We start from the raw sequence: 22,654 nt of genomic DNA, 5'->3' as shown, positions 1-22,654 counted from the left end.
TATCAAGGAAGGGCTGCTGTGATTTGCAGCCAAGCATAATATACATTAATTCAATCTTGCTACAGAACTTAACTTGGTATCAGAGCAGTAACGAAATCCTTCTTCACGCTTCTGGTTTATTGTTCGGTCGTCTCCTCCAGCCGTTACTCTCCTCTGCTTCTGTCTTCATTCAGCCCTTCCTTCCTCACTTACGTGTCTGTCTACTTCTGCCTCTCTATTTACAATGGACAACCACAACCAGGAACTTCAACACGGTGCTGCTGTTGCACCAATATCTCAATCCTCTTTAGCGGCTGCCTCTGCCAGCATTCCTATGAACTCCTCTCTAGATATCATGAACAAGTCTGCCATCATTCCTCTTTCTAATACGCAGCAGGTAATCTCCTTACGCCTCTCCAATACCAACTTCTTGTATTGGAGGCTGCAGATGAAACCGTTTCTCTTGGGTCAAGGTGTATACTCCTTTGTTGATGGCACCTCCCCATGTCCTCCCTCTCATCTTATATCTACTGAAACATCTTTACCATCGATCAATCCCTCATTTTTATTATAGAAACAACAAGATAACTTAATCATGAGTGCTCTATTATCCTCGCTCTCCACAGAAGTTCTGCATCTAGTTGTGGATTGTAAAACTTCTCAAGAAATCTGGACAACGCTGGAAACTTCCCTTGCTTCCCCTTCAAACTCACGGATTATGCAACTCCATGGTGCATTCCAAGATTTACGACAGCACGATGACTCTGCCAGCACTTATTTGCAAAAGGCTAAGGTCTTATTTGATGAACTTGCAGCTGCTGGTAGACCAATCTCCATGGCTGAATTTAATTTGTATGTGTTTCAGGGGTTACATAGTGATTTTAAGGATCTGGTAACTAGCCTGTCCACTAAGGCTGATCCCATCTCTTACACAGACCTCCATAGCCATCTCCTCACACATGAATTTCTTCATAAAGCATCACTTCATCCTGCTGTCACGGCTCCTCTGTTACCAACTCCATCACAGCAGCCATCTGTATTTTTTTGGCAGCGTCAATTTGGTTCTAGTACTGGAAGAAGGGGCCAGTTTCTTGGGGGTTGGAGACAAAGTAATCGTAGCTACAATCGTGGGAATCATGGCTATAGTTCAGACTCAAACTTCAGCACTAATAGTTATGGTTCAGGTCCGAAATTTGGACAACAGCAAAACCGGTTTTCATCTAGCTCTGGTCAGCAGTTTGGACAACAAGGAAACCGTTTGGGAGGCTAGAATCGAACTACAAAATGTTAGCTGTGTTATAACTATGGACATACTGCCCAACAGTGCTCTTAATTGGCTACTCATAATCTACAAGCTAATGCCAATTTAGCATTTAATATTGCTCCTATAATTGCTCCTGTTACTTGGTTTCCTGATACAGGTGCAAATCATCATGTGACACCGGACCTTGCGAGTATGACGAGCTCAGAACCTTATTGTGGTAATGATCATTTACATGTTGGCGATGGTAAGGGCCTCACTATTTCTAATATTGCTCACTCTAAAATTCGTTCACCCAAACGCACATTTACCTTATCCAATATTTTACATGTGCCTCACATTAAAAAACCTCTACTTTCTGTTCAAAAGTTTTGTCTTGAGAATAATGTGTTTTTTGAATTTCATCCATTTTTATTTTATGTTAAGGACCTCATGACAAAGAAGGTCCTTCTTTCCGGTCAGAGTAGAGATGGTCTATATATTTTATCCGCGTTGTCTGCAACGTCGTTACCTCAAGTTTTCTCGTTTACATGTTTCTCTACTTCCACTGATGTCTGGCATCGTTGGCTTGGACATCCCAATCCACACATTTTGAATTTTCTAGTGTCAACTAAACAGGTGTCCTGTACGTCAAAACAATTTAATTTTAATTGTCCAGCATGCCCTTTGGGAAAATCTTCTCGTCTGACTTTAAAAACTACAGGTCATCAAACTCAAGCTCCTCTTGATCTAATTTTTAGTGATGTTTGGGGTCCTTCCCCTATGTTTTCGTCTGATGGTTTTCGCTATTTTGTTATCTTTGTGGATGCCCATACCAAATTTATCTGGTTTTATCCTTTGGTTGCAAAATCTGATGTGTTTGCTATATTTCAACAATTTCAGTCCCTCGTTGAGCGCCAATTTTCTTTAAAAATTAAGTGTGTTCAAACAGATTGGGGTGGTGAATATCGCAAACTCAATACATATTTTAAAACCATTGGTATTCATCATCGTGTTATTTGTTCGCATACTCATGAACAAAATGGAATGGTTGAATGTCATTATCGACATATTGTTGAAACTGGGCTCACTCTTTTTGGCCAATGTAAAGCTCCCTTAAAATACTAGAGTTATGCATTTGAAAGTTCAGTATATTTGATTAATCGCATGCCCACTGCTGTTCTTAATCATAAAACACCATTTAAATGTCTTTTAAAAACAACTCCTGATTATGTTTTCCTTCGTACTTTCGGGTGTCTTTGCTTTCCATTCCTTCATCCATACAATGCTCATAAGTTAGATTTTCACTCATCCCCTTGTGTCTTTCTAGGTTATAGCAATTCTCATTTAGGATATCGATGCCTTGATTTGTCGTCAAACCGTATTTATCTTGCTCGTCATGTTTGTTTTCATGAAACTGTTTTTCCTTTTGACAAAACTGAACAAAATGTAGATTCACCCATACAACCTCCTGCTGCTACTTTATAGCCCATCCCATCATTCTATCCAAACACTCACCCGACACCCCCTGCACATAACACAACCCTTTGGGCACCCTTACCATTACCTGCATATCACTGTCATGATCATTCCTCAGGTACAGGTTCAGACTTGCCATTCTCTCTTGCTGGCTCATCTGCCGTCTCTCCTATTGTTCCCACCAGCAGTGAACAAAATGTTGCGGTCACCCCTATTGGTTCACCTATCAGCTCACCTGTTGTTTCCTCTTCTCAGCTTGGCCCTGTATTGAGCTCTTAATCGCCAGGTTCTTCATCTATTTCCTCTCCTGGACTTAATTTATGTGTTGATTTGTCTCAATTCTCCCTTCAGCAAGCTACAGCCAGTGAGTCTGCCACTCCCCCTCCTGCTGCCTGCACCCATTCCATGATACTTCGCCCACGTGTATCCAAGACAGCAAATTTTAGTGTCTCCCCTACCTCCCGGGTAGTTTCTCTACCACAACAGGAACCACTTTCTTTCAAGGATGCCAACCGGTACATTATTTGGCATAATGCTATGACAGAGGAAATCAAGGCACTTCATGGTAATCACACTTGGTCACTAGTGCCCTTACATCCATCCATGAATGTGGTAGGTAGTAGGTGGGTTTATAAGATTAAGCGGCACGTCGATGGTCGAGTTGACAGATATAAAGCACGATTGGTTGCCCGCGGTTTCATGCAGCAAGAGGGGATTGATTACTTGGAGACATTTAGTCTAGTGGTTAAGCCTACCACGGTTAGACTTGTGATCACGATTGCTGTCACACATGGTTGGAAAATTCATCAGTTAGATGTCCATAATGCCTTCCTAAACGGCATTCTTCAAGAAGAAGTTTACATGGCACAACCACCTGGTTTTGTTGATCCTACACTTCCATCTTATGTGTGTCCTCTTCATAAATCTTTGTATGGTTTGAAACAAGCCCTTCGAGCATGGTACAATCGGTTAAGTGAGTTTCTCATCTCCATTGGATTTAAGGCATCCAAGGTTGATACTTCTCTGTTTATTCTCTTCTTCGGTGGTGCAATGATGTATCTGCTTGTGTATGTTGATGATATTCTATTAACTGGGAGTGACTCGGTCTTGCTTCAACAACTGATTACTTTGTTGAGTTCAGAGTTTAAGCTTCGGGACTTAGGGTCAGCTCACTTCTTCCTAGGAATATAAGTTAAATCGACTTCTATGGGTCTTTTACTCAGTCAACACTAGACATTATCCAACGGGCAGGTATGACTTCTTGCAAACCAGTTGATACTCCGATGTCTTCCTCGTCTAAATTGGGATCTGTGCCTGGCACTCTTCACTCTACCCCAACACGGTATAGACAGATTGTTGGTGCTCTACAGTACCTTACTTTCACTAGACCTGATATTTGCTATGCAGTAAACAAGGTGTGTCAGTTTATGCATGCTCCTACTGAGGACCATTGGGCGGCAGTTAAACGCATCCTACGTTACCTTCAGGCTACAGCCTCCTATGGTCTGCATATTACTCGGGACTCCTCCTTGTCTCTTCATGGCTTTACTGATGCTGATTGGGCTGGTAGTATTGACGATCGAAAATCGACAGGTGGTTATCTTGTGTACCTTGGTTTCCTCCTATTTCCTGGAAATCTAGAAAGCAACACACCATTGCTCGATCCTTTACAGAAGCTGAATACAAAGCCTTAGCTGATGGTACTGCTAAAATCTTATGGATTCGCTCTTTATTGTTAGAACTACGACTTCCATTTTCACCCAGCACTACGTTATGGTGTGATAATTTAGGGGCCACTTTCTTGTCAGCCAATCCAGTGTTTCATGCACGTACTAAACACGTTGAAGTTGATTATCACTTCGTTCGTGATCGCGCTGCTAAGAAAAAAATTCAGGTACAATTCATCTCTTCTCAGGATCAACTAGCTGATGTTCTTACCAAGCCTCTCCCTCTAGTGTCGTTTGGTTTCTTTCGATCCAAGCTTCGGGTGGAGTCTTCACCTTCAGCTTGACGGGGCATATTATGGAAAGAGTCCTATATATATATATATATATATATATATATGTAAATACCTAGTATAGGAATAATTATCATGTATAGTACATTCCACCCTTGTATTGTACACAACCCTAATGTTATAAATATCAAAGAAGGGCTGCTGTGATTTGCAGCCAAGCATAATATACATTAATTCAATCTTGCTACAGAACTTAACTGCTTACACCATTGTGGATAGAACTGCTTATTTCCTTTTCTGAAGAATGTTCTTTGTACGCTTAATTGAACTAGACTCTTTAAGTGTTCAATGGTTCTCATCAACCATTTGTCAAAGAAAAAAAAAGTCTGTTAATTTTATTGGTTTGCCATTCCAACAGGGGCTGGATCCCCTTTAAATTGTGCATGCAACTTTGTTAGCAAACCTCTTATTTTGGTAGGCAGAGTTTATCTGTGTTGTGACTTCAGATAATAACAATGACTGATTTGGTCAATCTCTCAAAAAGTTTTCTGTATTCCCAGGAGTAATAATCCTAATCATCATTTAAGGTTAGTTAACAGAATATCTTTCTTGCTTATTTCTTAGTTCATATGAACCAAACCTGCCTCATTCCTCTCCTCATGAGAGGTAGTTAAGTAGTGTATGAGCCCGAGTACTGGTTTCAAGATATGACTTATCACTGTGTATATGTATGTACTTAGTTTAGCTGAGAGTTCAAACAAGTGTTTATGGGGTTAAACTTTTTTCAATCATAAATTGTTTTGCAGATATAATTGATGAATTGGTGAAGAATGGGAAAGAGATAGAGGCTGTATATTTTGCTTCTGAATCTGGTTTGACGAAAAGATTTTCTCCTGTATCTCTACTCAAGTCATATCTTAAGAATTCCAAGAAGATCACAACTACTGTCTTGAAGAATGGCAATTATAGTGTAGCTGCAACGGTGTGTCTAATCTCTATCTACATTGTGTAATTCTAATGACATGAAATATTTGAGTCTTATTAATTTTTTGGCAGGATGAGTCAAGTACCTTGGAGTTGAATTCTATTAAAGCAATCATCAAATGTGTGGAAGATCATAAGCTTGAATCAGAATTTTCCCTTGACAGCTTGAGAAAACGGGCTTCTCTGCTTGAAAAAACCAAAGCAGAGAGGAAGAGGGGTACGTCAGCTGCCACTGCTACCAAGTCTCAAAACAAGCGAGGCCATGGTTCAGGTGGTGGCCGGGACAGTGGACCTACTCCTTATCGTCAAGCCAAAGCTGCCAAATTTTCAAACAATTATTCCTCTTTCAGCCGCAGGAATGCTCCTCCCCCTGCACAGCATAGCCCGGCTAGAAGATATTCTGGGCCATTCCACTACCCTTGTTGGAATCTACCACAATCTACAAACATTACAGAAGCAGACAAATCCTCGCAGCATGCAGAAGCACCACCATCAGCCACATCCTCCTAGAAGACACATTCTGCAGTCTTCATATATACAAATTACTGTTAATAGAATGTAAAGTTAGTTATAAACCGTTACTGTTAGTTGCAGTTAGTTGAGATATTTAGTTGCAGTTAGTTGAGAGCTTGCTAGCAAACGTGTATATATATATATTCCATTCATTAACTTTGTACAGTATTAAGTGATTGAAAAGCAATATTGCTTAATAATACAGAATTTAGCTGATTGAGAATTCTCTCAATTCACTTTTCAGAATTCATTCTCTTCTGCTTAAATCTTGATCTGCATGCCTCTCTTTTCATTCCTTACGTAGGAATTTTACATGGTATCAGAGAGTTATTACTCAAAAACTCAAAACCATTCTTCTCTACAAAAATCTGTTCTTCATTGTAAAAACATAAAGATTCATATTCTTTAAAGTCTTACGAAATCTTTTCTGTTTCATCTTCTTGATCATCTTCAAAACTTCAAAAATGTCTGATCAATTTGAAGGAAATGCTTCTACAGCACACAATGAACCATTCAACACCATTACTATGAATCTATCCGATGATTCCTCCAGCTGCTACTACCTGCACCCTTCTGATAACCCTGGGGCACTTCTTGTTTCTGAAATTTTTTCAGGTGACAACTACATTGCATGGACCAGATCCATGACTATTGCTCTAACAGTAAAGAACAAGATTTCTTTCATTGATGGTTCTTTAAAGCAGCCAAATACCAACAATCAACTACTACGTGTGGCATGGCTAAGATCAAACAATCTGGTACTGTCATGGCTAATGAACTCCATTGCCAAAGACATTCGCAGCAGTCTTCTATATTTCACATCAGCTTTTGATATTTGGGAAGAATTGAGAGTTAGATATTTGAGAAGTGATGGACCAAGAGTCTTCAGCCTAGAGAAATCCTTAAGTTCTATTTCTCAGAACTCAAAAACAATCACAGATTACTTCAGCGAATTCAAAAGCTTATGGGATGAATATATCAGTTTTCGTCCAATACCAAACTGCAAATGTGGAAATCTTGATTCATGTTCTTGCAACATCCTACAGTACCTAACAGATCGACAACAATCTGACTATGTGATGAAATTTTTGGTTGGACTTCATGATTCCTTCTCTGCAATTCGAAGCCAATTACTACTTCAAACACCTCTGCCATCCATGGGAAAGGTATTCTCTTTACTTCTTCAAGAAGAAAGTCAAAGGTCTCTAACAAATATAGTAGGAATTTCTGTTGACTCATATGCCATGGCCGCTGGACAATACCACAATCATAATCACAGGCCAGGCTCAACATATGTTCCACGATTTTTAAAACAAAAGGGAAAACCAGAAGCAACTTGCTCCCACTGTGGATATCCAGGACACCTAGTTGATAAATGTTTTCAGATCATTGGATATCCTCCTGGATGGAAGGGGCCGAAAGGAAAAAGAATTGCTACAACGCCACATATTAACAGAAATTATCAAACACCACCTATTGCACAGAATGCTGTTATTTCATAACAAAAACAAGAACCTCCCAACATCATTTTCTCTCAAGAACAGATGCAAAATCTTCTTACCCTTGCAAATAGCATTTCCAACTCAAAGCTGCATCACTCTGCTAAGGAACAAGAATTTGCATCAGGTATATCGTTTTCTTGTCATACAAACTTTTCACCTCAGAACAAATTTACTTGGATACTTGATACAGGGGCAACAGATCACATGATCTGTAATCCCATCCTTTTTGAATCCATTGTCCTACCTACAAAACAAAAGCAAGTTCATTTGCCAAATGGCCACAAGATGCCTATTGCCTTTACAGGGACGGTTAAATTCTCTTCAACTATTATTTTACACAATGCTCTTTATGTACCTTCCTTTAATATTAATCTTATTTCTGTTTCCAGACTAACTGCTGACAACAAGATTGGCTTGTTCTTCCTTCACACAAAGTGTTATTTGCAGGATCTAAACACATGGAGGACGATTGGGCATGCTGAAGCTGAATCTGGTCTATATCACATTCACAGAACTTCTAACCAGTCTCCAGCATACTCATCCCCTACATCTTTCATCACCTCCTGTAATGTCACCACTAACTTTTGGCATTTACGTCTAGGCCACATTCCTATTTCCAAACTCAATCTTCTTAATAAAATTGATTCTTTAGTAACTGCCACAGATAAGTCTATTTGTGATATTTGCCCCTTAGCTAAGCAAAAACGGTTGCCTTTTCCCTTATCTATGCATACATCAACACAAGCTTTTCAATTAATTCACATTGATATTTGGGGCCCCTTCTCAGTTACTTCATATTCTGGACATCAATTTTTCCTCACAATCGTTGATGATTACAGTAGATTTTCTTGGTTATTTTTGATGAAATCCAAGTCTGAAACCAGAGGTCTCCTTAGCAACTTTCTCATATACATTCATACTCAATTCAACACCAAAATCCAGACCATCAGAACTGACAATGGACAAGAGTTTAATATGCCTACTTTCTATCAAGATCATGGCATCATCCATCAAACAACTTGCATTGAAACACCCGAACAAAATGGAAGAGTTGAAAGGAAACATCAACATTTACTAAATGTAGCTAGATCCCTTATGTTTCAATCCAAACTGCCTTTATCTTACTGGACTGACTGCATTCTTACTTCAACACATATTATCAACCGCATTCCCTCATTGACCTTACACCATCAAACACCATATCAGCTTCTTTTTAACAAATCACCCACTTATAATTACTTCAAAGTCTTCGGTTGTTTATGTTATGCCAGCACACTCACACACAATAGAGGTAAATTCCACCCACGAGCTACCAAATGCATTTTTTTAGGATATCCCCCCCACACAAAAGGATACAAACTGCTAGACTTAACAACATGCAAAACCTTCATATCTCGCAATGTCATTTTCCATGAATCCACATTCCCATCCATACCAAATACAGTCCATACACCTCTTGTCTTTCCTGAGTTTCCACAATTCTTTGATTCAGTCAGTCCACCACCATCCCAGTCCACTCCTCAACATTCTGTCCCTTCAGTAAACTTGCCTTCCCAAAACTCTGCTCCTTCCCCTACAAACTTACCTCAGAATGCTGTCTCCCAACTCCGAAGGTCTGCAAGAAATAAACATCCACCTCATTACTTACAACAATATCATTGTGGAAACATGGCTCAGGTCTCTTCAGAAAACCCACACCTTTCCCATTGCTTCAATCCTGGTAAGCCATACTCAATCTTATCTTACTTATCTTCTTCCAATTATCATCCCAACATCGAGCTTTCACTTCTTCTGTCTCTTTAACTTTTGAACCCAAGACTTACAACCAAGCTTGCTCTATCCCTCATTGGCAACAAGCCATGACTAATGAAATTACAGCTCTTGAACAGAACCACACCTGGGATTTAGTAATTCTACCTCCTAACAAATCTGTCATTGGATGTAAGTGGGTATATAAAGTTAAATTCCAAGCTAATGGGCAGATTGAACGCTACAAGGCCAGATTAGTAGCTAAAGGCTACACACAACAAGAGGGCATTGATTTCTTTGATACATACTCTCCTGTTGCGAAAATGACAACTGTTAGAGTTTTTCTCACCATTGCTGCAGTCAACAATTAGCATTTACACCAACTTGACATCGACAATGCCTTCTTACATGGTGACTTATATGAAGAGGTATATATGCATTTACCTCCTGGTTACTCAACTCCTCATGATCCTCGCGTCTGCAAACTCAAAAAGAGCTTATATGGCCTCAAACAAGCTTCAAGACAATGGTTCTCTAAACTGTCTACCTCCTTACTGGTTTTTGGCTTTCTACAAGCTAAATCCGATTCTAGCCTCTTTATCAGAAAAACAAACACAACCTTCACAGCTGTCTTAATCTATGTTGATGATGTTATCATTACTTCCAACACCCTTACAGCCATTCATCAAGTTAAACATTTCCTTCGCACAACTTTTCCCATCAAAGATCTAGGCAAACTTAAATACTTTTTAGGAATTGAAGTTGCCAGATCTAAACAAGGCATTGTTCTTTGTCAAAGAAAATATGCCTTAGATATCCTAGCCGATAGTGGATTCTCTGGGGCTAAACCAGTAAGCTTTCCTATGGAGACCACCCTCAAACTCAGTACCCATGATTCCAGTCCTGCTTTATCTGACCCTGCATCCTATCGTCGCTTAATTGGCAGACTTCTCTACCTCACTATCACACGCCCAGACATATCATATGCCATCCAAAATCTCAGTCAATACATATCCAATCCTCATATCACACATTTACAAGCTGCTGAAAGAGTCCTTCGCTATATCAAAGCAACACCAGGACAAGGATTACTTCTCAAAGCTGATTCTACATTCCATTTAAAAGCATACTCTGATAGTGATTGGGGAGGTTGCATTGATACTAGACGCAGTGTCACTGGATACTTAGTGTTCCTTGGTGATTCTCTCATCTCCTGGAAATCGAAGAAACAACCAACTGTTAGTCGATCCTCAGCAGAAGCTGAATATCGAGCCTTAGCAACTACATCTTGTGAACTTCAATGGCTTGTTTATTTGTTAGCTGATTTTCACATACCACACTCCCAGTCTGCTCTGCTGTACACTGACAGCAAACTTGCTTCTGATATTGCTTCCAATCCAGTTCACCATGAACGCACTAAACATATACAACTTGACTGTCATCTTATCCGTGAAAAATTGCAGGAGGGATTGCTTAAAATCATTCATATTCCCTCAAGACATCAACTTGCAGACGCACTCACTAAACCACTAGGTTGCCTCACCCTTGCTCCAATTATTCGCAAGATGGGAATGATAAATATCCATTCTCATCTTGACGGGGGGTGTTGGAATCTACCACAATCTACAAACATTACAGAAGCAGACAAATCCTCGCAGCATGCAGAAGCACCACCATCAGCCACATCCTCCTAGAAGACACATTCTGCAGTCTTCATATATACAAATTACTGTTAATAGAATGTAAAGTTAGTTATAAACCGTTACTGTTAGTTGCAGTTAGTTGAGATATTTAGTTGCAGTTAGTTGAGAGCTTGCTAGCAAACGTGTATATATATATATTCCATTCATTAACTTTGTACAGTATTAAGTGATTGAAAAGCAATATTGCTTAATAATACAGAATTCAGCTGATTGAGAATTCTCTCAATTCACTTTTCAGAATTCATTCTCTTCTGCTTAAATCTTGATCTGCATGCCTCTCTTTTCATTCCTTACGTAGGAATTTTACAACCCTAGCCAGAGTGTCTACGAGGGCCCTGCAGCAGCCCCGTATGCATCAACTTATGGTATCTCCCACGCTCAAAGCCCTTCTGCAATCTCTCAACAACCCTACCTACCATCACTCTCAAAGCCCCAGTGCAGTTCCTCAACAACTCTACTCACAGCCAGCGGAGAACATGAGTGCCGCCGGTTTCCGTGGCAGTGGTTCTTATGGAAACCAGACCAGTTATGGGGCATATGATTACGGCTCTGCTGCACCCGTTACTTACCAACCTTCATCCTACACTCAATAAGATGGGAGGAACCTAGCCAGGTGTTAAGATTCTTATTTTTATTTGGTCTCTGTGATTTCTGGATGTGGCCCTCTAATTTTGGGACCCGCCCGCTTCATCTCCCTTTCCCATATAAAAGTTTTTTTTTGGTCTTATCTCATGACTGGATATGATGCCCATGCCTGTAACGTTGATTACCTTTATATGGAGCTCAAGCTGGATGTGATTTCCGTGCTGTGAGTTTTAAATGGTTTGGCTATCGAGCATTGTATTCTTTCCACTTCTTTCCTTGATTGGAGTCGCCATTGGGTGCCTCTGCTTGTTTTTTTGCTAAATTTTGGCATGCCTAATAGGACTAATTTGTTAAAATCATAACAATTTAGTAATCATGCTAAAAATCCAATTTAGTAAGAACATGGCTATAATGGGTAACAATTAGCTAGTCCTTGTAATTGATAGACGTCATTCTTTTGGCCACAAGAGGTCTGAAAATAACTCACAAACATTCAGACCAATGGAGAAGCTTGTATTAGATGTTCTATAAAATGGTTATTCATCATCTAATTCTCTATATAAACAAATAACTACACATGAATAGAACAATAATGTTCCCTTATAGTTTATAACTAGTTAGATGACCCGCGCGATGCTGCTGGTCAATTTTTTTTTTTTTAGTATAAAAAAATATCAAAAAAGTTAAGATCTAAAAGTATTAGGTCTTTCTGCAAAACTATATTCAAGAGTCTTGAGTTTGGCTATAACGTCTGATCTAAGAGTAATATTTATAATATTAATAATAATATTAAACTTGCATGATTTAAGTTTAAGTGGGTTTGGCTGCAATAACAAACCAAATTAAACTAAATAGAAAGAATTTTAATATCAACAAACTAAATTAAAAAAAAAATTAGTTAAAAAGGGAAAAACAAAGAAGAAAAAAAACTAATAATAAAAAAAAAATCTGAATTAACTGGGCTAACTTGTCAAACATGAGATCCATGCCATGAAAGTCTTATAACTAAATAGAAAAAAAAAATAATTTTAACATAAACAAACCAAATTAAAAAAAAAAAAGTAAAAAAAAAAAGAGAACAAAACGCATCAGCTTTTTTCATTGTGGACTGCATTGTGCAGTCCAGAGTCAAAGACATAAAAATAGCAAAAAAAGAAAAGAAAAAAAAGGTAAAGGCATCAATCGATAACTAAATAGAAAAAAATTTAATATTAATGAACTAAATTAAAAAAATATTAAATAAAAGAAATGAAAAGAAAAGAAAAGAAAAAGCTATAAGAAGAAAAAAACTAATGAAGAAAAAAGAAAAAAAAAATCTAAATTAACTGATTTAACCCTTCAAACCAGGTTAACCCATCAAACATAGGATTCACGTATTGAAAATTTGATAACTAAATAGAAAAAAAAATTAACGGGTTAACCCAGAATTAACTCGGTTAACCCATCAAACTCAGGATATGTGTCATGAAAGTCTGATAACTAAATAGAAAGAACTTTAACATTAACAAACTAAACAAAACAAAAAAAAAAAAAAGCCAAAAAAAAAAAACTTTGGGTTACCTTGTCAAACTAGGTTAACTCATTAAACCCGGGATTCGTGTTATGAAAGTCTGATAACTAAATAATTTTTTTTTTAGTAGTAACTAAAGAAAAACAATGGATGAGTTAACCCAGAATTAACTGGGTTAACCCGTAAAACTTGAGATATGTGTCATGAAAGTCTGATAACTAAATAGAAAGAAATTTAATATTAACAAACTAAACTAAACAAAAAAAATAATTAAAAAGCAAAAAAACAAGCAAAAAAAAACCCCCCGGGTTAACTCGTCAAACCAGGTTAACCCGTTACACTCGTGATCCGTGTCATACAAATATGATAACTAAATAAATTTTTTTTTAACATTAACAAAAAAAAATGGACGGGTTAACCCAGAATTAACTAGGTTAACTCGTGAAACCTGAGATATGTGTCATGAAAGTCTGACACCTAAATAGAAAGAAATTTAACATTAACAAACTAAAGTAAACGAAAAAAAATTAATTAAAAAGAAAAAAAGCAAAAAAAAATTTGGTTTAACTCGTGAAACCAAGTTAACCTGTTAAACCTGGGATCAGTGTCATGAAAGTCTGATAACTAAATAAAATTTTTTTTTCAGTAGTAACTAAAGAAAAAAAAATGGATGAGTTAACCCAGAATTAACTGGGTTAACCCGTAAAATCGGGTTAACCCGTAAAACCTGAAATATATGTCATGAAAGTTTGATAACTAAATAGAAAGAAATGTAATATTAACAAACTAAACTAAACAAAAAAATTAATTAAAAGAAAAAAACAAGAAAAACAAAAACCCCCGGGTTAACTCGTCAAACCAGGTTAACCCGTTACACTCGTGATCCGTGTCATAAAAATATGACAACTAAATAAAAAAAAATTTAACATTATAAAAAAAAAAACAGAAAAAAATGGACGGGTTAACCCAGAATTAACTGGGTTAACTCGTGAAACTTGGGATATGTGTCGTGAAAGTCTGACATCTAAATAGAAAGAAATTTAACATTAACAAACTAAAGTAAACGAAAAAAATTAATTAAAAAGAAAAAAAGCAAAAAAAAAAAATTTGGTTTAACTCGTGAAACCAAGTTAAACCTGTTAAACCCGGGATCAGTGTCATGAAAGTTTGATAACTAAATAAGAAAAATTAACATTAATAAATTAAATTTAAAAAAAAAATATGAAAAGAAAAAAAACAAAGAAAGAAGAAGAAAAAACTGTACCAGGTTAACCCGTTAAATCCAGGATCCGTTTCATAAAAATATGATAACTAAATCAAAAAAAAAATTTAACATTAACAAATAAAAACAAAAAAAATGGACGGGTACTCGTGAAACCTGGGATATGTGTCATGAAAGTCTGATACCTAAATAGAAAGAAATTTAACATCAACAAAATAAAGTAAACAAAAAAATTAATTAGAAAGAAAAAAAGCAAAAAAAAAAATTCGGTTTAACTCGTGAAACCAAGTTACCTGTTAAACCCGGGATCAGTGTCATGAAAGTTTGATAACTAAATAAAAAAATTAACATTAACAAATTAAATTAAAAAAAAAAAAACAAAGAAAGAAGAAAAAAAAACTAAAAGGCATAGAAAAAAACAGTTTTTTAAAGTAAAAGACAGTTCAAAAAAAAAAAAGTGCTCAGCCTTTATTGTGGATTACTACAGTGAAAGGCTGAGCAGTTTTAGTATATTTCTATTATTTCCACCTTTGTGAGTATCATTACCTTTTTTAATATCATTTTGCTTCTACCATCAAAACCTCATAGTCAAATTTTTTTTTCTTTCAATTCAGCTATCCCGATTGAATTTTTTTTTGGGTTATTGCTTTTTTTATTTAAAATTTTATTAGTTTCATCCTTGAACATTTGGTTCCTTTAGAATTGAGTATTGTAATTTTTTCAAGTTTGCTTTCTATTGGGTTATTTTATTTTTATAATTCGAATCATAAGGTTGTAGGCTTGTTGGGTTTACTTGTGTTTCTTTCTTTTTTTTGTCATTCTTTTAAATTGATTTCCTTTCGATTTTATTTTCTACATTTAATTTTTTTAAAAAATAAGGTTTCATTATTTTTTTTATTTGCCTTCTATATGCTTATCCCAGTCTAATAAATTGACTTGCAGCTTTCGCATGCATGTTCGAATTAGGATTTTTTTTTTTATTTCTCTGATTTCAATCCTTAATATTAGATTGGCTTGAAACTAAGCTTTATATATATATATATATATATATATATATATATATATTGTTGATGTTCGTTATTAGTTCTTATTAAAACTTTTTTTGTTTGATTCAATCTATAATTTATTTACCGCTGTTTTTTTATCATTTAATTAAATGTTATCAGCTTATTTGACATTGTCACAAAGATTTTTAACTTTTTTAGAGCACAATTCACTACCAGAAATTCACTTAATACCAACGGAATCCCCGACGGAATATTTCTGTCAGTGTTTTTCGATCGAAATTACCGACAGAAAATTTTCGTCCGTCATTCGGTCGGTAATTACCGACGGTTGTATTCCATCGGTAATTACCGACCGAATTACGAACGGAAAGTTCAGAATTAATGAAAAAATGGCAGGTAGCTGACGTGGAGGTTCTGGCGAGTGATTTTTCCAACAGAATCACCGAAGGATTCAAAACGGGTGACCTGTACATGTGATGGGACCGGTTCACCATTCAAAATACCGACGGAATCACCGACGGAATTGAAATGGCAGATCCGTATGGGTGACGTGACCGGTGCACTGTTAAAAATACCGACGGAATCACCGAGGGATTTGAAAAGCAGGTATGTGCGGTGACGTGTCGATTTCCCGTTAGAATGACCGACAGAGTCGCCGACGTAGTCACCAACGGTTTTATTCCGTCGGTGAGGGCGTCGGAAAAAGTAAATATATGGCCACTCTACCGACACTCTCCTCCCCCATATCTCCTTCTTCTTTCTAATCCTAACTCTCCCCATCTGCAAATAACCAACCCCCCTCGCCCCCAAATAAAAATCTTGCTCAACTCAGCACAACAAGTTGTATTTCTTGAAGTTTTGTGGTCATAGCATTCGTGTTCTGATTTACCGACGGATTTTATCAATTTTTGTAAGTAATTCTATCTATTTAAATTTTAACATTTAAATTTAAATTTTATTGTTTTTTTAGTATATGTATTTTTGTTATAGTAGATGTACGTGTTTTATTGTTATTTCTCAAACAAACTTGTAGTATATGAATGTATAATTTTATACCTGTTATGGTTTGTTTTAGATTTTGTAAGATTGTATTTGTTTGTAAATTGTTAAAACTTTGTGGAATTACCGAATTACATGTTCTATTTTGAAATAATTAATAGCTTACTTAATGAGTCCTTTTTAAGTTTTATCGATGGTATTGCAGAGTGGTAATTTCTGCTAATTTATATATATTAATTTGTATGGACGTTGGTAAATGATAATGAATATTTAATATTTATGAGAAGTTGTGATTGGTTTGTTGGATAATCTCGAGATAAAGTAATATTTTTGCAAGTTTATTTACCTAACTTAGTTAATTAATACATGATGTCATCATAATTTTATAGAGGTTCGATAGAAGTCATGGATGATCGTTCATGGATGTATCTAGATTCACCCCATGGATTGCGGAGGATGAATTATTGTAATGTGGTTCAGGGTTTTATTAATTTCGCAACATCTATTCCCAGAAATTTTACTGGAGGCGGTATTAGGTGTCCATGTAGGAAGTGTCAAAATAAAAAGTATCTGCATCCAGATGTTGTAAGGATGCATCTTCTACACAAAGGGTTTATGGAGGATTACCAGTGTTGGTATGCACATGGAGAGGTATTTGTTAGTAATAGGAGAATAAGAGAAACGGTGGTTGGGTCAACTTCTAGTGCTAACAACGTGCATGAAGCAGCAAATGACAACACTAATCCTTACAGAAATATGGTTATGGATGCAATGAGAATGAATCAAGGTAATGTCAGTCAATGCCCAATCGTAGAAGAAGAACCTAATGTAGAGGCAACTAGGCTTTTTGATTTGTTGAAAGATTTTAACGAACCATTATGGGATGACTGCACAAACCACAGTAAATTGTTGGCCGTGGCACATGTGTTCACCATCAAGTCAGATCACGGGTTGAGTGAGGCCGGGTATGACAAAATTATTGATTGGGCAAGAAGCATTTTACTTGAAGGGAACAGGCTGAAAGAGAACTTCTATGCTGCGAAGTCCATAATGAAACCCCTCGGTTTAGGATACCAGAAAATTGACATGTGCCCTAACTTCTACATGTTATACTACCTTGAAAATGCTGAGATGACCGAGTGCATGACATGCGGGCATTCCCGTTACAAACCCAGAACTGGCAGGGGAAAGACTCTAGTGGCGTATAAAAAACTTAGATATTTCCCGATCACACCTAGACTGCAAAGGTTATTCATGTCACGAAGGACTGCTGAGCACATGACATGGCACCAAACACATGATGCGGTTGATGGTGTGATGGTGTATCCTTCTAACGGCAAAAAGTGGAAACGCTTTAACAGTGTGCATCCTGACTTTTTAGCTGAATCAAGGAATGTTCGTCTTGGGTTGTGTACAGACGGATTCAACCTATTTGGGTCATTTGCTACTCCCTATTCTTGTTGGCCGGTCATACTCACAACTTATAACTTGCCACCGGGAATGTGTATGAGGCTGGAATTCATGTTTTTATCTACTTTCATACCCGGTCCAAGCAGCCCGGGGTGGAATATAGATGTTTGTCTTCGACCGTTGATTGATGAGCTGGTGCAGTTGTGGTCTTCCGGAGCTCTGACTTATGATATATCGAGGAAACAAAATTTCCTTATGAGGGTGGCTTTGCTGTGGACTATCAATGATTTTCTAGCTTATGGAATGCTTTCTGGTTGGAGCACACATGGGAAACTCACATGTCCATACTGCATGGAAAACAACAAGGCATTCACGCTAGCAAACAGAGGTAAAGCTTTTTTTTTTTTACTGTCACTGTTGTAACCCATTTTTGGGTCCCCACAAAAAAATAATAAATTAAAAAAAAAAAAACACAAAACGGTGCCGTTTTGAAACGACACCATCGTCTTCTTCCCCTGGACGCGCAGAGAACAGGGGAGAAAAATCATTTTTTTTTCTTCTCTTTTCGCCTACTTTCTTTCCCGGCTTTGGCGCAATAAGACGCCCACAATTCACCCACTTGCCTGGCGTTGTTATCCGTTGAAGGTAGTGGAGGGGGCAGCCAACAGTAGCCGCCCCAACACGTTCTCCCTCCCCTGTTTTCCTATAAATACAGGGGAGGGCTGCTAAAAAAAAGAAAGAAAAAAAAAAGACCCGAGAGAGGGGGAAGAGAAGAGAAGGGAGAGCAAAGAGAGGGGAAAGGAGAGAGAAGGGAGAACAAAGAAGAAGCAGCAGAGGAGAAAACGAAAAAAACAGAGGAGAGAGAGAAGGAAAACGCAGAGCCACCGCCGGCCACCCCACTGTCAGCGCCGCTTCCTGTCACCACCAGCAGCTCCGCCATCGACGACAGCCACCACAGGTCAGCCCTCAACCCCTTATCTCGTTTTACTGTTCATCTTCTTGCATGTAGAACGTGCACTGTGCACGTTCTGCAAGCCATTAATTAATTACCCGGTTATTGTGCATGTGCACAGTAACTTGGCAAATTAATTCGCTGGTTACTGTGCACACAGTAACCAGCCCATTTGGGCCTGGGCTGGGACGTCAGCCAGCCCATGTAAATGGGCCAGGTTTGGCCCAACCCATGCAATTGGGCCTGATCCGGCCCATTTAAAAAAAAGAAAAAATATTATTGTTTTAAAAAATATTTATGATGTTCCCATTTTTTATTTATGTTATTTTTATTAATATCGGGTAGTATTTTTATGTCGTAAAAATACAAATCGGGTATTAAAATACCCGGTTTTTTTTGTCACAAACTTCCAAAAATACAAAAAAATTAAAAAAAACATTTTTGTGCATACGGCCAAGTGTTTCAAATCTAAAATATCATATCGTATTTTTCATATGTCAAAAAATAATATTTTAGCATGCATTTTGGCTTTAATAACTAGTTTATTAAAGTCAAGAGAACATTGGCCAAAATCTCAAAAACAAAAAAATATTTTATTTTGTTTGATTTTAGTATCAAGGATTATGAATTTATACGTAAATCGTATTCCTGATATTAAAAAGATATTTTCTTTTGACGACTTCGGATAGTTAGTTTTTACCCGATAAAGATAAGGATCTCCTTACAGAGGAGGACTTTTCTTAAACCGTAAACGAACCAACAATTCAAAAACCACAACACGATTTTAGATTTTATCAGACATTAAAACAATGCAGCCTACCTTAGGTAGGGCGTAGTTGGGGTGCTAATACCTTCCCTTTACGCAACCAATCTCCGTACCCGATCTCTTGAGACCAGTTAGGGTTCCTAGTAACCAGAATACTAGGTGGCGACTCCCAGTCCATATTTTTCACTTGTAGAGACAAGAATTCCTTGTCTCTCCACACATTTGCCAGGAATAAATATTCCGATTTTTCCTTGAGGGTGGACGATCGCCGCGCCGCCGCACACGTGCGACAGTCACCGTCGCTTCTTGCCACTTAATCACAGGTTCAGAAAGAACAGAAAAGATTTCTTTGTTGGCAGAGTTGAAAAAGATGTTGCATCCCCGTGTCATTCTGGTGAAGAATTGCATCATGTTGTATCAGAGTACGGTGACATTGTGTTTGGCCTTCAATCAGGTAAGCAAAAGTTTCCTGGTTTTGGTTTGACCCATAATTGGGTAAAGCGAAGTATCTTTTGGGAGCTTCCTTATTGAAAGACCAATCTTCTCCGCCATAACCTTGACGTCATGCACATCGAAAAGAACATGTTTGAGAATATTTTCAACACCGTCATGGATGTGAAGGGGAAGACAGAGGACAACATCAAGTCTAGATTGGATATAACTTTATACGATAATCGTAAAAATATGGAGTTGGTTTATGAGGAGTCACGGGTCGCAAAACCAAGGGCAAGCTTCATGTTAGAGAAAAACGCACAACTGCTAGTCTACAAATGGCTTAAGAGTCTGCGTTTTTCGGATGGACATGCATCGAACATATCAAGGCTTGTTAACATAGAGGACTGCAGATTGTATGGAATGAAGTGTCATGACTGCCACGTGTTTATGCAAACACTCATCCCGTTAGCTTTTTGTGATTTGTTGCTAAAAGGAATATGAGATGCATTGACGGAGATCAGACATTTCTTCAGAGATATATACTCCAGCAAGTTGAATGTTGAGCATATTGAGAGGCTTCAAACAAATATTATTGAGACACTATGCAAACTTGAGATGATATTCCCTCCTTCATTTTTTGACTCAATGGAGCATCTCCTTATACATCTACTGTTCGAGGCAAAAGCTAGAAGACAAAACCAGTATAAATGGATGTACCCATTCGAACGGTTAGATATTACAGTTGCAATGGAATTCATATCTAAAAGTATTTTATTAGAAATACTTGAATTGGAAATACTTGAATTGTAATTCAATGCAGGTACTTGTTTAATCTCAAGAAAAAGGTTAAGAACAAGGCGCATGTAGAGGCTTTGATATCTGAGGCCTATATTGTTGAAGAGATCTCAACATTTATCTCGTACTATTTCAAACCTCATCTGAGAACAAGAATCAATCGCGTTCCAAGGCATGATGATGGCGATGAAGTGCCTTCTAGTGGGAACTTGTCAATATTCTCCAATACTGGACGACCCACACCTAAAAATGCCGTAAGAGGAAGATATTTGTCGGAAATAGAATTCAAACAAGCACACAACTATATTCTATTTAACTATAATGAGCTGAGACCATTTATTCAGTAAGTTTATATATGTGTAATACTAATTAAACTTTGTCAGTAATATATTGCTAATTATATATTGTGAAATCATACACTCATTATCACTTGCAGGCAACATCGACAATATTTGCTCTCCAATAACTCGCAGCTGACCGACTCCCAGATCTTTCAATTACAAGATGAACAATTTGCCACATGGTTCATAACATATGTAAGCACTATCACAAACTCATTCTAACTTGCAAAATTACTGTACATATGCATGTCATTACGAGATTCTTGTTCATTTACCGTTTATTGATGTACATTACATGTATACAAGGTTTATCAAATGAGAAGAAGTGTGTCTAAGTCATTGTCTTCACTAAGCCTCGGGCCTGAAAGAAAAGTTAAGTGCTACAATGGGTATTTTGTCAATGGATATGTTTTCCATACTGAAGAATACGGGCAAGGAAGAAAGACATACAACTGCGGTGTTTGTGTTAAAGGATCCACAAGTAGTGAGTTAGAAGTTGACTACTATAGTAGATTAGAAGAGGTCGTCGAACTACAATATCATAGCGAGTAGAATACAGTGTTTTTATTCAAATGCTATTGGAATGACACGACGGACAGAGGAATTAGAGTTGATTCGCACCATGGTTTGGTCGAAATCAACTCAAAAGCTAGACTCCATAACATAAACGATGTCTTTGTTTTCGCAAAGCAATGTCAACAAGTTTATTACACATACACCCCTTCATTTAGAAAGGATCGATCAAGAGTTGATTGGTTTTCCGTTTTAAAAATGAAACCACGGGGTCGTGTCGAGGTTGTTTAGGATGAGAACGAAGACACAAGTGTGCTGGATGAAGTCTTTCAAGTTAGTGAGTTGGTTGAACCATATCGAGTTGCTCCTTCGAATGAATTGCAAGAAAATTCAAATTTTCGTGTTTCCGATAATAGTCTTGTTGATGTTGACGTAGAGGAGTTGAACGTTGTTTTGAGCTCTAGCGGACAAGCAAATGTCGATGAAGAAGATGATATCCATATTGAAGATTCCGATGAAGGTGATGACTATTCAATTGATGACGAAGAAGAAGATAATTCTGAGTAACTATCAAAACGAAGCCCTGTGTAAAACCCTTTTCTTCATGTAATTTACATTATGGATGATATATTTTGTAACACGAAATATATATTTATTGTTTAAGCACTGTTGCTATTTTTCTGTGCAATGGACATTTTATCATTGAATTTTTTGCAGGAAGGTAAATAGAAAATATAAACACAACATCTCTTGTACATTGAACAATCACCGACCTCCATACCAACAGACCGCCGTTCGTCGGCATCTCATAGAGAGTTCGAAAATAATTACAGCAAAATGCCACAATCACCGACGTCCATACCGATGGACCACTGTCCGTCGACATCTCACATAGAGTTTGAAAATAGTTACAGTAAAATGCCACAATCACTGACGTCCATACCGATTAATAGCAGTCCGTCGGCTTCTCACAGAGAGTTTGAAAATAATTACAGCAAAATACCACAATCACC

General features: G+C 37.4%; 1 long non-coding RNA gene and 1 pseudogene across 1 annotated transcript; both read left to right on the top strand.

The window, feature by feature from the left end:
* Window positions 1-223: 223 nt before the first annotated feature.
* Window positions 224-4,709, top strand: LOC140954982 (uncharacterized; annotated as a pseudogene).
* A 632-nt stretch (window positions 4,710-5,341) lies between these two features.
* On the top strand, window positions 5,342-5,864 carry LOC140954922 (uncharacterized). The gene is made up of 2 exons (XR_012168575.1): window positions 5,342-5,637; window positions 5,712-5,864. It is a non-coding gene; the product is annotated as an uncharacterized lncRNA (long non-coding RNA).
* Window positions 5,865-22,654: the final 16,790 nt, after the last annotated feature.

The sequence above is a fragment of the Populus alba genome, chromosome 18 (genome assembly GCF_005239225.2).
Source record: "Populus alba chromosome 18, ASM523922v2, whole genome shotgun sequence".
In the NCBI taxonomy this organism is placed as follows: domain Eukaryota; kingdom Viridiplantae; phylum Streptophyta; class Magnoliopsida; order Malpighiales; family Salicaceae; genus Populus; species Populus alba.
The sequence above is the reverse complement of the archived record's forward strand: the minus strand, read 5'-3'. Positions and strand labels throughout refer to the sequence as shown.